This window comes from Megascapheus bottae, chromosome 6 (genome assembly GCF_031878675.1).
Source record: "Megascapheus bottae isolate mThoBot1 chromosome 6, mThoBot2.hap1, whole genome shotgun sequence".
In the NCBI taxonomy this organism is placed as follows: domain Eukaryota; kingdom Metazoa; phylum Chordata; class Mammalia; order Rodentia; family Geomyidae; genus Megascapheus; species Megascapheus bottae.
In genome coordinates, this window is record NC_143514.1 from 13,604,098 (window position 1) to 13,618,558 (window position 14,461).

The following is a 14,461-nucleotide window of genomic DNA, read 5'->3' on the forward strand; positions in this document are numbered from 1 at the left end:
ATCTCAGCCTCCTGAGTAGCTAGGACTACAGGATTGAGCCACTGCACCTGGTTACCCTACAGTTTTAACACATTTATTTTGAGTTCTGGAGATCCACTGTCTATTGTAATTGGTGGAAGGAGGAAGGAATGGTTGACTGCTTTGATTTCTTCTTGGATGATTGTCATTAGCATTTCCGAAGTCAGCATATTGTAGGGCCATGCATGTATACAACAGACATGATTTCCAAACATCTCTCTGTCCTTTCTCCTTTGTAGTTTTCAACAAGCTGTCATAATAAGGTCACACTACAGGCTCAGCCTTATGTTAACAACTTTCTGAAGTTGAAATAGAATTCCCCTGAGAAAACTGCACAGCAGTACTTGGCATGGTAACAAAAACGATCAAAAGAAAAAAATGGCATAGCTTTGCTGTGATGAGTGTACACTCTGCCATCAAAACTATGGAATATTAATTATAAAATAGAGAGTGGCTGGATTTGAAAGAATTCACAACACATAAATGGGGGTTTCTAATGCAGCCAGAACAATTAATTACAGAACTGGTTCTGTTTATTTTAAAAGAGTTCACAGCTTTCTACATGCTTCTAGAAAGACTTCCTGTTATACAATTCTTTGGATAAATGAGAATCAGATTTCAAGTGAGAGGATGCAGGGCAGATTGGCAAATACGTTATAATTTATACCCTCAGATTAAAAAAAAGAATAGATAAAACATACAAGGAAGAAAAGTCTCTGGATTACCTTCATTTTTTTATCTAACCCTTCCAGAGGCTTTTATTATACAAGATATAATATGTGATACCATTCAAATGTCTGAGGCTGAGACTGTAAGAGGGGACAACAGGTGTGGTTTCAGTACAGGAGATGGTGAATAAACAAAAAGACTGATGTATGGATCTGGGTGCAGAAGAAATTTTCCCTATGAAGGATATAATGTGCATTAACTTACTAAATTTTAGGTATAATTGGAAATGCACATTTAGACTTCTGGATCATAGAATCTCAATCATCTTTGAATTGGAGCATAATGCACATTATTCTTCATGTCCTCACACTGTTTGCAACCCAGACACATCTCCCATAATCCAGTTCTGGACTGGATGTGTGGCTTAAGTGGTTCAAAACTAGTTGCTAATAAAAAAGATGAGTGAGAGCTTGAGGCTGTAAATTCAAACTCTGGTAACACAAACACAGAGGCACACACACACACACACACAATGCATTTGTATTCTAAAATGAAAATATTTTTAAAAATCAAGATAGTAAGTTTTAGATTTTGATGGGAATCTACCATTTTTCTTTTTTTATTTTTTATTGTAATTAATAAAAGGGTTACATGATATTTGCCAGATAGAAGGTGTGTTAATTCACATACATTGATACCCTTTCACATGTCCTGGTACCCATTACCCTCCCCCCTACCCCACCCTCATCTTGGTTTCCCCCCTTCCCTATCCAATTTCAAATAACCAAATACAAATAAATTCAATATATCAGATAACAAAGTGAGATACTGTAACAATATGAGATACTCAAGGGACAGCAAAGGAGATGAGAGATAACATAGTACATTAAGGACAACAATCATTCGTTATATGGCTTTTGTTTCAATATCCTGGAGGTCCTTTCAATTATCTTCATACTATATGGCCTCATGTATCAAGGTTTTGCTCTTTGCAGATCTCTGCTAGTAGAGCCCAAGGTTTCTACTGATTATGACAAATGAGGGAAACCATTGAGCCTAAGTTCCTTTGAGTCTGGCTTACTTCACTTAATATGATTTTTTCTAAGTCTTTCCATTTCCTAACAAATGGGGCGATGTCATTTTTTTCTGACAGCAGCATAGAATTCCATTGTGTACAAATACCACAACTTGTTGATCCACTCATCAACTGAGGGACATCTAGGTTAGTTCCATATCTTTGCTATGGTGAATAATGCTGCAATGAACATTGTTGTGCTAGTGGATTTAGTATGCCCTAGTTTCTGAATGATTGGGTAAATGCCAAGTAGTGGAATTGCTGGGTCATAGGGGAGCTCTATGTTTAGCCTTTTGAGGCACTGCCATACTGCTTTCCATAGTGGTTGAATGAGTTTGCACTCCCACCAACAGTGTAGTAGTGATCCCTCCTGGCCACATCCCCTCCAGCATCTGTTGTTATTCGTTTTTCTGATCCTGGCCATTCTAACTGGAGTGAGGTGGAATCTTACAGTTGTTTTGATTTGCATTTCTTTTATGACCACAGATGTTGAGCACTTCTTCATGTGTCTATAGGCTATTTTTGTTTCTTCTTCAGAGAAGACTCTCTTTAAGTCTTTGGCCCATCTTTTAATGGGATGGTTGTTACTTTGGAGATTAGTTTTGGAGTGATTCAATTTTTTGAGTTGTGATGTATTTTAGATATGAGGCCTTTGTCCGTTGTATGGTTGGTGAAGATCTTCTCCCACTCTGTGGGCTTCCAAATTAATTTACTAGCAACAGGAGCAAGGATGAAAATCACATGATTGTCTCAGTAGATGCACAAAAGGCATTTGACAAGATCCAACACCCCTTTATGTTAAAAGCTCTGGAGAAACTAGGAATCCATGGAACATTCCTCAATATAATAAAGGCTGTGTATGTCAAACCCACTGCTAGTATTACATTAATGGTGAAAATCTAAAGCCATTTTTTCTTATATTAGGACCATGGAATGAGGTAACTGACCTATTATGTTCTACCAAATAACAGAATGGCAAACACTGAGTATGACCTAATGCTACTTACTTTGGAAGTGAAACACTGTAGATGGCATATGATTGCATTCAAAATATATTAGCCATTGCTAACCTTACACTATTTCCTAAGTGAAGGACTAATAATTTAAACAGCCAGGGTAAAGTTAAGCAAAATATGCAGATGTAGTGGGATCTTGTTTGAATTTTTTGAGCCCAGCTGTCATGCTATTTTCAGTATTTGTATGTTCAGTGAAGCTGGTAGATTATAGGCATGAAGAAAAACAAATGTCTATTTGGAAGATTCACTGGAGGTTATTTACTTAGCAGAGCAACCCTAATGGTTTTGTTTACAAAATATCAGTGATTTAATTTTTTATGACAGTCTATTCAATTTAATAATAGATATAATTAGAGAATTTTAATATACATATGTGTGTATATATATATGTATAAAGAGAAATCAAGTCTAGCTCCCAGAAAATTCTACTCATTGTTCTTTATATTGCTTCTGGCACTACATACATAAATGTCTCTCTCAATAGCTTAATTCATCAATCAAGTGGTACTTTTTACCCAGCAATGCAGATACGGTAGGATGATTTTGGAGAAACACCACATTTTGAAAATTTAAAGTAGAGCTTAATAACATGTTCCTTTTTAGTATGTGTTAAAGTACAGATAGATTGTTGATTCATATAAATCTTAACCCCCTAAAAGATTATGTATGGGGTGCTGTATTTTTGGACTTGTGCTCTAGATTTTTAATTTATCCGTCCTAAATTCCAGTTAGATTTAGCTCATAATTAGGGCTTGATGAAATCCTTCTTGGATTCCATGTCATCAAGCATACTAGCTTTCTGTAATTTCACATTCTCGTCTAAATTTAATTTCTGTTTTATAATAATCTATATTTGTTTGAAATTCTGTGTGTTTGATGGTTTCCAGAAAAGATATTGATAGAAAAGAGTTGTTGCTAGCTTCAGTGATAATTGATGGCTTTGGAGTATAAGCACAAGGAATTTATGTTGATTATAATAGTGAATAGGAAAGAGGTTACAATATCTTTAATTCCTTCCTACATACCATACATATATTAGACCAAAGATGTCCAACTATAGCCCTATGTGGAAGGAAATAAAATAATGAAAAGATAGTAAGACTCAAAGACATGAAGTATTTGGCCTAGCCCTGTATGAAGAATAAATGCTAGTGATGCACTTTGAACCTAAATTTGTCATTCATATTCTTCTTTATGAGACTGAGATTCACAGTAAACACCTGAGTCTAGCTGTCTTCCATTCACTATTGTACCCAAAACAGTAATTACTTGTTTTTAGAGACCAAGAATAAAAGAAAATAACATGTATTAAAATGATTGTAGTTTCTGGTGCGTTTTTAGCCAAATAACAAGTTACCGTTAGGAAAATTAGCTGAGAAGATATATGCCTTCATTTTCTACTTAATTAGGGGGAATGCTTCTCTATTAGGGGAGGAATTGTTCCATGTGGATTTAGCTTTGGGGAGCCAAAATGATATTTATCTTTCAATCCACTAACCAGGCATTGGTGGTAGTTTTATTTTGAGCTTCAATTCTGGACTGTTCACTTGATATATATCCTAATGAAGAAGTGATCTGATTCACAAAATAGGATTAGAATTGCTGTGATGACTATGTGTATGAACACTGAAGGAGATAGATGTTTGATTTTGATATGAAGTCATTATGGGCTAAGCCAACATAAACATATAATCATGTATTTGGGGAGGCAATTTGAAAATAAAAAGATCTAATTGTGTTGAGTAATTCAAATGTAGACAACTATAAGGCTTGTACAGGATTTATATTTGTCCACATTTAAAACTTGAAACTCATCAGAGGAGTAGTAGCTCATGCCTGTAATCCTAGCTAATCTGGAGGCTGAGATCTGAGGCTTGACGTTCAAAGCCAGCCTGGGCAGGAAATCTATGAGACTTATCTCTGATGAACCACCAAGAAGCCAGAAGTGAAGATGTGTCTCTAGTGGCAGAGTGATAGCCTTGAGTAAAAATGTTTAGCTTAAGCCCAGGAATAGCACACAAAAACAGTTTTGATTCTATATCCTAGAGGTCCTTTCATTTAGCGTCATACTATATGGCCTTATGTATCTAGGTTTTGCTCTATTGCAAATCTCTGCTAGGAGAGCCCAAGATTTCTACTGATTATGACAAATGAGGGAGACCATTGAGCATGTGTTTCGTTGAGTCTGGCTTACTTCACTTAATAGGATTTTTTCTAAGTCTTTCCATTTCCTAACAATGGGGCGATGTCATTCTTTCTGACAGCCACATAGAATTCCATTGTGTATAAATACCACATCTTGTCCCTCATCAACTGAGGGACATCTAGGTTGGTTCCATATCTTTGCTATGGTAAATAGTGCTGCAATGAACATCATTGTGCTAGTGCATTTAGTATGTCCTTGTTTCTGGACAATTGGGTAAATGCCTAGTAGTGGAATTGCTGGGTCATAGGAGAGCTCTATGTTTAGTCTTTTGAGGAACTGCCATACTGCTTTCCATAGTGGTTGAACGAGTTTGCACTCCCACCAACAGTGTCTCATCTCTTTTGCTGTCCCTTGGTTATCTCATATTGTTACAGTATCTCACTTTGTTATCTGATATATTGGATATATTTGTATTTGGTTATTTGAAATTGGATAGGGAAGGGGGTAAAACAAGATGAGGGGTGGGAGTAGGGGGGAGGGAAATGGGGACCAAGACATGTGAAAGGGTATCAATGTATGTGAAGTAATGCACCATCTATTGGCAAATATCATGTAACCCTTCTATTAATTACAATAAAAATATATGAAAAAAACAGTTTTGAATTTGGATCTTTTGGGATTCCATGTAATTGTGAACACAGATTGTTAATATTTCAACAATATTATCTTACAATCTATTAACACAATTGAGCTTTTGTTCCTTGAAAACATCACTTTCTCTTAAAAACATTATTCCATGCAAAATTTTTATACTTTAGTAGTTTAAAATGATAAATATTAGCAAAAATTCCCAAGGTTTTATTTTGTTACTGTTTTACAAATTAATATTTAGCCAAAATTATTTGCTGGTCTTAAATTCTAATTGACAGAAAGAAATATAATTGAAATATCAGATTGATTTCATGTTAAAGTCTTATATTTACCGACAATTAATTAATTTGAAATTTAATTTCAACAGTTTTTATAGATTCCTTACAACTTCCTACATGAAAAATGTCATGTGATATTAATTTTTTCCTTTCTGTTGCTACATCTATTTCTTTCTCTTGCTTTCTGGCAACTCTAAGATTTTCATTGTAATGTTGAAGAATAAGAGCAGACATTAACTTGTTCCTGATTTCAGGGCAATTGAATTCATATAATTTATCACTATAGAAGTTGGCTAAAAGTTTTCCATGAACACCTTAAATCAAATTGGTGCGGTTTTCTTCTATGCCTTGTTTAATGGGATTTTAAGTGTGCATAAAGAATTTTAGCAGTTGCCTTTTCTGTGGCTCCAAATGTTTCTCCTTGGTTCTGCAAATAGTATAACTTACATTGATTTGCTTTTAAGTATCAACTGAATCTTGCATTCTTGGTTCTTAGCTTAAGAGTTTTCTGAGAAATAACCAACCATTGTACTGAAAAAGAAAGATTAAAAGGTAACCATATACATTCATATTTTAAGACAATTTTTTGAGGAAAGATACTGTTCAGGCCAGTGACCTTGTTGAAAGACAAGAGTTTTAGTATTTGTACAGTTACACCATTGGTCTTAGCAAAGTGTAGTCTGAAAATGTCTCAGGATACAGTGTGGAAGTGCTACTGACTTGGGAAATGATGCCTATGTACATACATGTGATCTAAAAAAAAGTCAACCTTCGAACATGTAGTATGATGGATATTGCTTCCTTAGGACTGCAAGATGGGATAGATGGAAATTTTTCCAGCCATGCCACACTAATGTGGAAAATTGAGGCAAGATTTCCTTTGGTATTTTAAGTGGGGCTGTCCTCCTTTGGAATTATAGTCTCTCAAGTTTCCTCAGTAGTACTTGGAAATTCTCAGGGAGGGAGATTATACTTTCTGTAAATGGAGAAGTGGTATAGAATAGTAGTTATGAACAAGAACAGAAGTAAATAGCAGGTTAATCCTAGGTCTATGATTCCTCTGCTATCTTACCTTGACATATTTCTTATTTTCTAAATTTTAACTTATCATTAAGGTGATATACAGAAGGTTTGTAATTTCATACATCATCTTGTTTCCCCCCTTCCCTTTCCTATTTCAAATAAACAAATAAATGTATATACAATATACAAAGTCAGAGATTTAAAATTTTTTTAATTCACTGCTGCAACTTCAGTGCCTAGAATAGTGCCCAGAATAAAGAGTCACCCTATTAAAATGTACTCTAGGCATGAATGTACATTTCATCTAGAACTCATGAGGAGTGTCTTATTGATAATACTTGGTCATATAATCTAGCAATTTATTGGGTTGGCTCTGGCTGAGGCAACAACATACTAAAATTGGACAAATGGTTGGGGTGAGTAACAGCGCTTGCGATCCTGTGGGCATTTTTTGACCTATAAATCTATAAATCTTCATGCATTGGATCAATGTGATTCTGCACATTGAACAACCATACGATATGTAATATAAACCAAATTCTTTTGAGAGTGAAAGTATTGCTCTGACATCAGGATAATAAATGTAAGCAGAGACAAACCAGGGCATATAGACACCTTAATTTAGTACTACTGGTGGGACGATTGAATTAAAAGATTGGTGGTATTCCCCAAAGCAATTGTCTATTGAGTAGATGGCAGTCATGAATAGGGATCTCAGTGCATTAGATGGGGACTATGTAAAGCAATACTGTTCTCTCACTGGGGTATTTTAAATGAAAAATCATCTGAGTCAAGTAGCAAATAAGAGAAGTGGAACTTGAATAAGAGAAATGGTGAACTTGAATAGCTGAATCACCAAATAGACCACACAGCCTTACAGCAGAGGGCATAAAAAACAACTGCAGCTGTATCTGTGCTAGAGAGCCCTCTGCTGCTATTCTGGTCTCAGATTCATGCCAGATATTTCCCATTACTTCAGATCTCTTGTGATTGAGATTCTTTACAGTTATTGCTTACTTCCTGATAATCCACATTATAATCATTTATTACCTAAGAGGAACTCATTCTATCTTAGTTCCTTATCATCTGCAAAAGCCTAAAACATAGATATACACCTGGACTGAAATATTTGTATTTTCTCCAGCATTCTCTGCTCTCCATTAGTGGAATGTCCTGCTTTGGAGTAAACTTATAAGTCCCGTTAACTCACAATACTGAGATGTTTCTTAGCACTTTGTCCACCATGAAAACTGTTTTAGAATGGGGATTGATTTAGAAATAATTCATTAATATTGTCCTTATGTAGTTAACTATGGGTTAAATGAGTTTGGTTCTAGGATTTCAGACAAAATGTACGACATTGTTTTCCGAGGAAAAAGGCATTTCCAATTCTAGCTTGTAATAGTGCCCAGACATTATCTGAGAATTAAAAAACATTCAGGGCAGATGGTTAATAAGTATGAATGCATTTATGAGAACAATAGGGCAAAATGTTTGAAATTGGGATTCTCTCAAAAAGGCAAAGCTACATGGGAACTATAAATACCTAAATATGGGAATCCATTCCAAGTCATCATTATAGGGGCATTATGATAAAAAAATTACCTAATGACTGCATTATAGTAATGTCAAATGTACCAGAAAAGAAAATATGCATGAATGGAGCATAAGGGATAAATGAAATTGAGAAAGACTGTGGACAGAGCCTTTGCAGGGGAATCTGCTCAGAGAGAAATTTTCACTCTTTGGCAATGCCTCTGCATGCACATCAGTGGGAAGATAACTGAAAGAATAGGATTCCTGTCAATATTGTTCCCTGTAATAACTCTTCCTCTTCAAACTCAGTTGACTTTCTCACACAGGAGGATCATTTCTGAACTTTGAATAAACTACAGAGTCTTTGTGTGTGCCTTCTACCTTGTTCTCCAAGCAAAAATAAATAGAAAAAAATTTAATTTAAAGTAGAATTTTGTAAGGAGCAGCAATGTGACATTATGTGCATGTTATAAATATCCCAATGAAACCTCTTTCAACAATTAATTTATGCTAATAAAAAATTTTAAGCACAACTTCCCCTGCTTCTAGGCCTTTGGAAAACTGAATAAAACCCATATCTATTAGTCCTGAAGCTATTTTAACAAATCTGCCATTTTCATGTGCTTATTTAGGAAGAGAAAAGGTCATTGACTCTGAAAATTTGCTCTGAATCTATTTTACCAGCTCATGACTATTCCAGTAGAATCGTTCAAGAAGATTCCAAGCTGTTAAAATATTTTAAAAGCTTATTTCCCAAACAGCATTTAAAAATAGTTAAAAGTCTAAAAGGTTAAATGCAGCAAGATGTGCAATTTCAGTTAGAGGGCAGCAATTAGAAAAATTACACTATTACAGATTAAAGGTGAGATTATTTTAGAACACAAGTTCACTGATAATTTACATCAAGAGACTTCTAAAATGTCATTTCTTTGATTCTTTCATTGTTTTCTATCCTTTCTGAAATATACTATATGAGTAGAACATTTGTGTTCAGGTTAAGAGGAACTTTCTAATAGTCTGAAAAATCTGTAATGTTTTTTGGACAAATTCATGAGGTTCTTGACATATGTGGGATATAATTTAAAGTGTATTTATATGAGATGCCAGAAAAATCTGAAATTTGGGAGGCTAATTTAGTATTAAATCTCTAAACATACATTAGTTAAGTATGACTTTTCAGGTAAATGTTCTTTAATCAAGTTTTCAATATTTGTGATAATTTTGTAAGTACACAAAATATTTTCTTCAGCAATTCTGGTCCGAATTTCTATCTTATCTTAGATTTCAGTGTCTGAACTATTATCATCATCTTTCAATAGAATAAGAATTTGATTTAATAGCAAACACCATTGAAAAAATTATGGTAATCTCAAAATACATTGGTTATCTACAAAGAAATCATTGATTGAGTGTTAAGTGAAATCTACTCTATTGTGTATGTTTGTAACATCTGTGCTAAGGTTTTCCTTTCATTCATGTGTAATTTTAATATAGGATTTGAAGGATAATTTCAACTTTCCCAGAAGTCTTCATTTGTTTTCATTTTGTCTTAAAAAGAATATTTAGCCAGTTATGATGGCTCACACAGAATCCTAGCTACTCAGGAGGCTGAGATCTGAGGTTCAAAGCCAGCCCAGGCACAAAAGAACCTGAGACTCATCTCTAATTAGATTCTAGAAATGGGGAAGTATGGCTTGGCTCAAGGACAGAGCAGTTGCCTTGAGCTAAGGAGCTCAGGGTCAGGGCCCAGGCTGAGTTCAAGCCCCATGACCCACAAAAATAAAGTAAAATAAAATAAAATAAAATAAAGAATAATTAAGTTGGCCCAATATTTATCTTTACACAGTCAGTAATTCATTGAATTATGATTTACTTAGCTTGCGTTGTGTGTTTGTGTTTCTATGTGTGTGTGTGTGTGTGTGTGTGCGCGTGTGTGAACGTGCTGGTCCTGGGTATTAATTTATGGCTTTGATACTGTCTCTGAAATTTTCTGCTTAAGACTAGAACTCTACCACTTGAGCCACAGCTCCACTTGCATATTTTGGGGTGCTTAATTGGAGATAAGAGTCTCACAGACTTTCCTGTCTGGACTGGTTTAACCCACAATCCTCAAATCTCAGCCTCCTGATAATATATTTTTGAATCACATATAAAACATCTATCCAAATTATTTATTTTATAAAAATATTAAAAATTTTGGTGTTAGCCGGGAGTTTGGCCTAGTGATAGAGTACTTGCCTAGCATGCACGAAGACCCGGGTTCGATTCCTTAGTACCACATACTTAGGAAAAGCCAGAAGTGGTGCTGAGGCTCAAGTGCTAGAGTTCTAGCCTTGAGAAAAATCCAAGGACAGTTCTCTGGCTCCGAGCTTAAGCCCAGGACTGGTTAAAAAAAAAAAAGATTTTGTAGGCAGGGGCCGCAGGAGTCAGATCAGAGGCGAGGCACAGGCCGTCCTCAGCCAGCTCATCACTGTTCGCGGTCTCACTCCAACCAAGCCTCCATTTCCCCCTGAAAGGGAGGAGGCCTCGACCTCGGAAGGCAGCCACTGCGGTCGCAGAGTTCGAAGTCGCCAGGACTCAAGCTTGTGTGCTGAGGAGACTCAGATGTTGGCTAAACTGGGCAGATTGGCCCATGAAAACTTCTGTTTTGAGACAAAGAAAAGGATCCTGTAGAAAGCAACACCTATTATCCTGGGCTTGGCTGCAAAGAAGAGTCCAGGTGGTAATGCAGCAATCTGAAAAGTGGACTGAAAGGTGACACAGATCTATTCCATTGGTCTTCAGGCCTGTTCTTGTGCCAGTACCAAGCTGTTTTCTGAAGACCAGTGGAATAAACTGAGGACCCAGATATTAAACCACCGACCTATGGCCACCTAATATTTGACAAGGGAGCCAAAAAAATAGAATGAAAGAAAGACAGCCTCTTCAACAAGTGGTGCTGGCAGAACTGGTTAAGCACATGGAGAAAACTAAAGTTGAATCCTTCTTTAACACTCTGCACTAGAATTAACTCCAAATGGATCAAAGACCTGGAGGTAAAAGCTGACACACTGAAAACTTTACAAGAAGGAATAGGAGATAAACTAGGCCTCCTTATCACAGGTCAAAACTTTCTTAATAAGCACCAAGAATCACAACAAATCAGAGAAAGGCTGGATAAGTGGGACTGCAGTAAACTGCAGAGCTTTTGTATGGCAAAGGACATAGCTAGTAAACTAATCAGGAAGCCTACAGAGTGGGAGAAGATCTTCACCAACCAAACAACGGACAAAGGCCTCATATCTAAAATATATCAACAACTCCAAAAATTGAATCACTCCAAAACTAATCTCCAAAGTAACAACCATCCCATTAAAAGATGGGCCAAAGACTTAAAGAGAGTCTTTTCTGAAGAAGAAACAAAAATGGCCTATAGTGCTCAACATCTGTGGTCATAAAAGAAATGCAAATCAAAACAACTGTAAGATTCCACCTCACTCCAGTTAGAATGGCCAGGATCAGAAAAACGAATAACAACAGATGCTGGAGGGGATGTGGCCAGGAGGGATCACTACTACACTGTTGGTGGGAGTGCAAACTCATTCAACCACTATGGAAAGCAGTATGGCAGTGCCTCAAAAGGCTAAACATAGAGCTCCCCTATGAACCAGCAATTCCACTACTTGGCATTTACCCAACCATCCAGAAACTAGGGCATACTAAATCCACTAGCACAATAATGTTCATTGTAGCATTATTCACCATAGCAAAGATATGGAACCAACCTAGATGTCCCTCAGTTGATGAGTGGATCAACAAGTTGTGGTATTTGTACACAATGGAATTCTATGCTGCTGTCAGAAAAAAACAACATCGCCCCATTTGTTAGGAAATGGGAAGACTTAGAAAAAATCATATTAAGTGAAGTAAGCCAGACTCAAAAGAACTTAGGCTCAATGGTTTCCCTCATTCGTCATAATCAGTAGAAACCTTGGGCTCTACTAGTAGAGATCTGCAATAGAGCAAAACCTTGATACATAACACCATATAGTATGAAGCTAATTGAAAGGACCTCCAGGATATTGAAACAAAAGCCATATAACAAATGGTTGTTGTCCTTAATAAACTATGTTATCGCTCATCTTTTTTGATGTCCCTTGGGTATCTCATATTGTTACAGTATCTTACTTTGATATCTTATATATTGGATTTATTTCTATTTGGTTATTTGAAATTGGATAGGGAAGGGGGAAAAACCAAGACGGGAGTGGGGGGGAGGGTAATGGGGACCAAGACATGTGAAAGGGTATCAATGTATGTGAATTAATGCACCCTCTATCTGGCAAATATCATGTAACCATTTTATTAATTACAATAAAAAATATTAAAAAAAAAGAAAGGTGACACAGAAGCTGAAGATGGGTGGTGGAGAGAGGTATGACATTCCAGACCCTCAATCTAGAAATGTTAGTAAGAACCAACCACAGCTCAACAGACAGAAGAGCAAGGATCAGAATTCCCAGAGGAAGACTGTTCATATGAAAGAAGAAAGAGGACAGGATTATAACTCGCCAGCAGCTAGGCGGCAAGCCATGCAAAATGGGGGAAAACCAAAAACGTCTCAAATAATTCAGGTTGGAACTCTGACTTAACGAGTCCTAGCTTACTTTTTAAGTCTGAAACTAACCAGAACTATGCTGGAGCCAAATTCAGTGTGACACCATGTCAAAGTGTTCTCCCGAAGCCACCCAGCCACTGGGTTCCTGTGTCCTTAAATCCTTCAGGTAAGGAAACAATGACTTTTCAACTGAAAACCTTACTTAAAGTACAGATGTAAGATTACTGTTTAAATTTAGCCACATTTGTAAATGGTGCTTGACCTGTCTCACATTTCATTAGAGAATGAATCTATTTGTGCAAAACTGTTAATGATGTAAAAGTATAGGCTATATCATGTTTTTATGTGCACTGTGTAATAGTACCAGTGAAACTTCAGATAACTAAATGATTGTACTTGGGAGTAAGTGTTCTCAACTGAGTAACTTTTTAAGTTAGACCACTGAAGTTTAGATATGGGAGGAATGTTAGAGAAATTATTCATCTTTCTATTGGGGGAGAGAGCAATTTAAGGTTTGTAGATCAGGTTTACTTGTAAAGATGTACAAAGATTGAAGACATTTGAAAGCTTAATGCCAATAGCTTAATGCACTGCCAGAAGAAAATGTGAATTTTCCTTAATAGTAGCAACATTTTATTGAATTGTACAGCAGTAAATGTGTACTGATGCTTGGGGTTTATTAGAATGAGCACAGTAGACCCCAGTGGTCCGATTTCTTAAAAATAGTAGATAGGTGTATGCCAATAGATGCACCAGTTTTTTTCTTTTTTCCTTTTTTTTCTGTCCTGGGCCTTTAACTCAGGGCTAGTGCTCTACCATTTGGTCCACAGCTCTGCTTCTGGCTTTTTTGGTGGTTTTTTGTAGAGATAGTCATGGGTTTTCCTGCCTAGGCTGGCTTTGAAATGAGATTGTGAAATCCTAAACCTCCTTGAGTAGTTGGGATTACAGGTTTGTGAGCCACCAGCTTCAAGCCACATAGTAGTTTTTAAGAACATGTTTATGTTTATATCAGAGCACTATACATGCTATTCTCACAGTGACCTGGTCTCACATCCCTGCAAAGCTAGCTTAATAGGGAATTATATAATATGAAAGTTTTAAGTACTGAGGGAAGAAAGAGCCATGTAATAAGTCTGTAGCATATGTCAACTTTTCTTGGCTTTTATCCTACAAAATACTTATTTTTAGTATGAATTTACAGACTGTAAGATCATGGACTGTTTTTATGCTATGGCCTAATTTTAAAGGTCCCTGTGTTTTTAGTTTGCTCTTGTGCTAAGTGCTGTGTACTCAAAATTGATTTGGTTGTATACTACAAAGTAAACCCTAGTGTAATTATATTATACTGAAGTTTTAAGCTGCTAAACACTTCTATTTTTGAGAGATGTAAAATGCAGTACAGGATCTTTCCACCTCAATTGTAAACCCAAAGATTCATTTTGGCTTTCACCA

The 14,461-nt window shown here is 36.2% G+C and overlaps 1 protein-coding gene and 1 pseudogene across 1 annotated transcript in view; both read left to right on the forward strand.

Moving 5' to 3' along the window:
* Positions 1-14,461, forward strand: part of LOC150061399 (uncharacterized) — a 342,050-nt gene that overhangs the window by 224,380 nt on the left and 103,209 nt on the right. The window lies entirely within an intron of this gene.
* LOC150061401 (proline-rich nuclear receptor coactivator 2-like) lies at positions 12,793-13,228 on the forward strand (annotated as a pseudogene).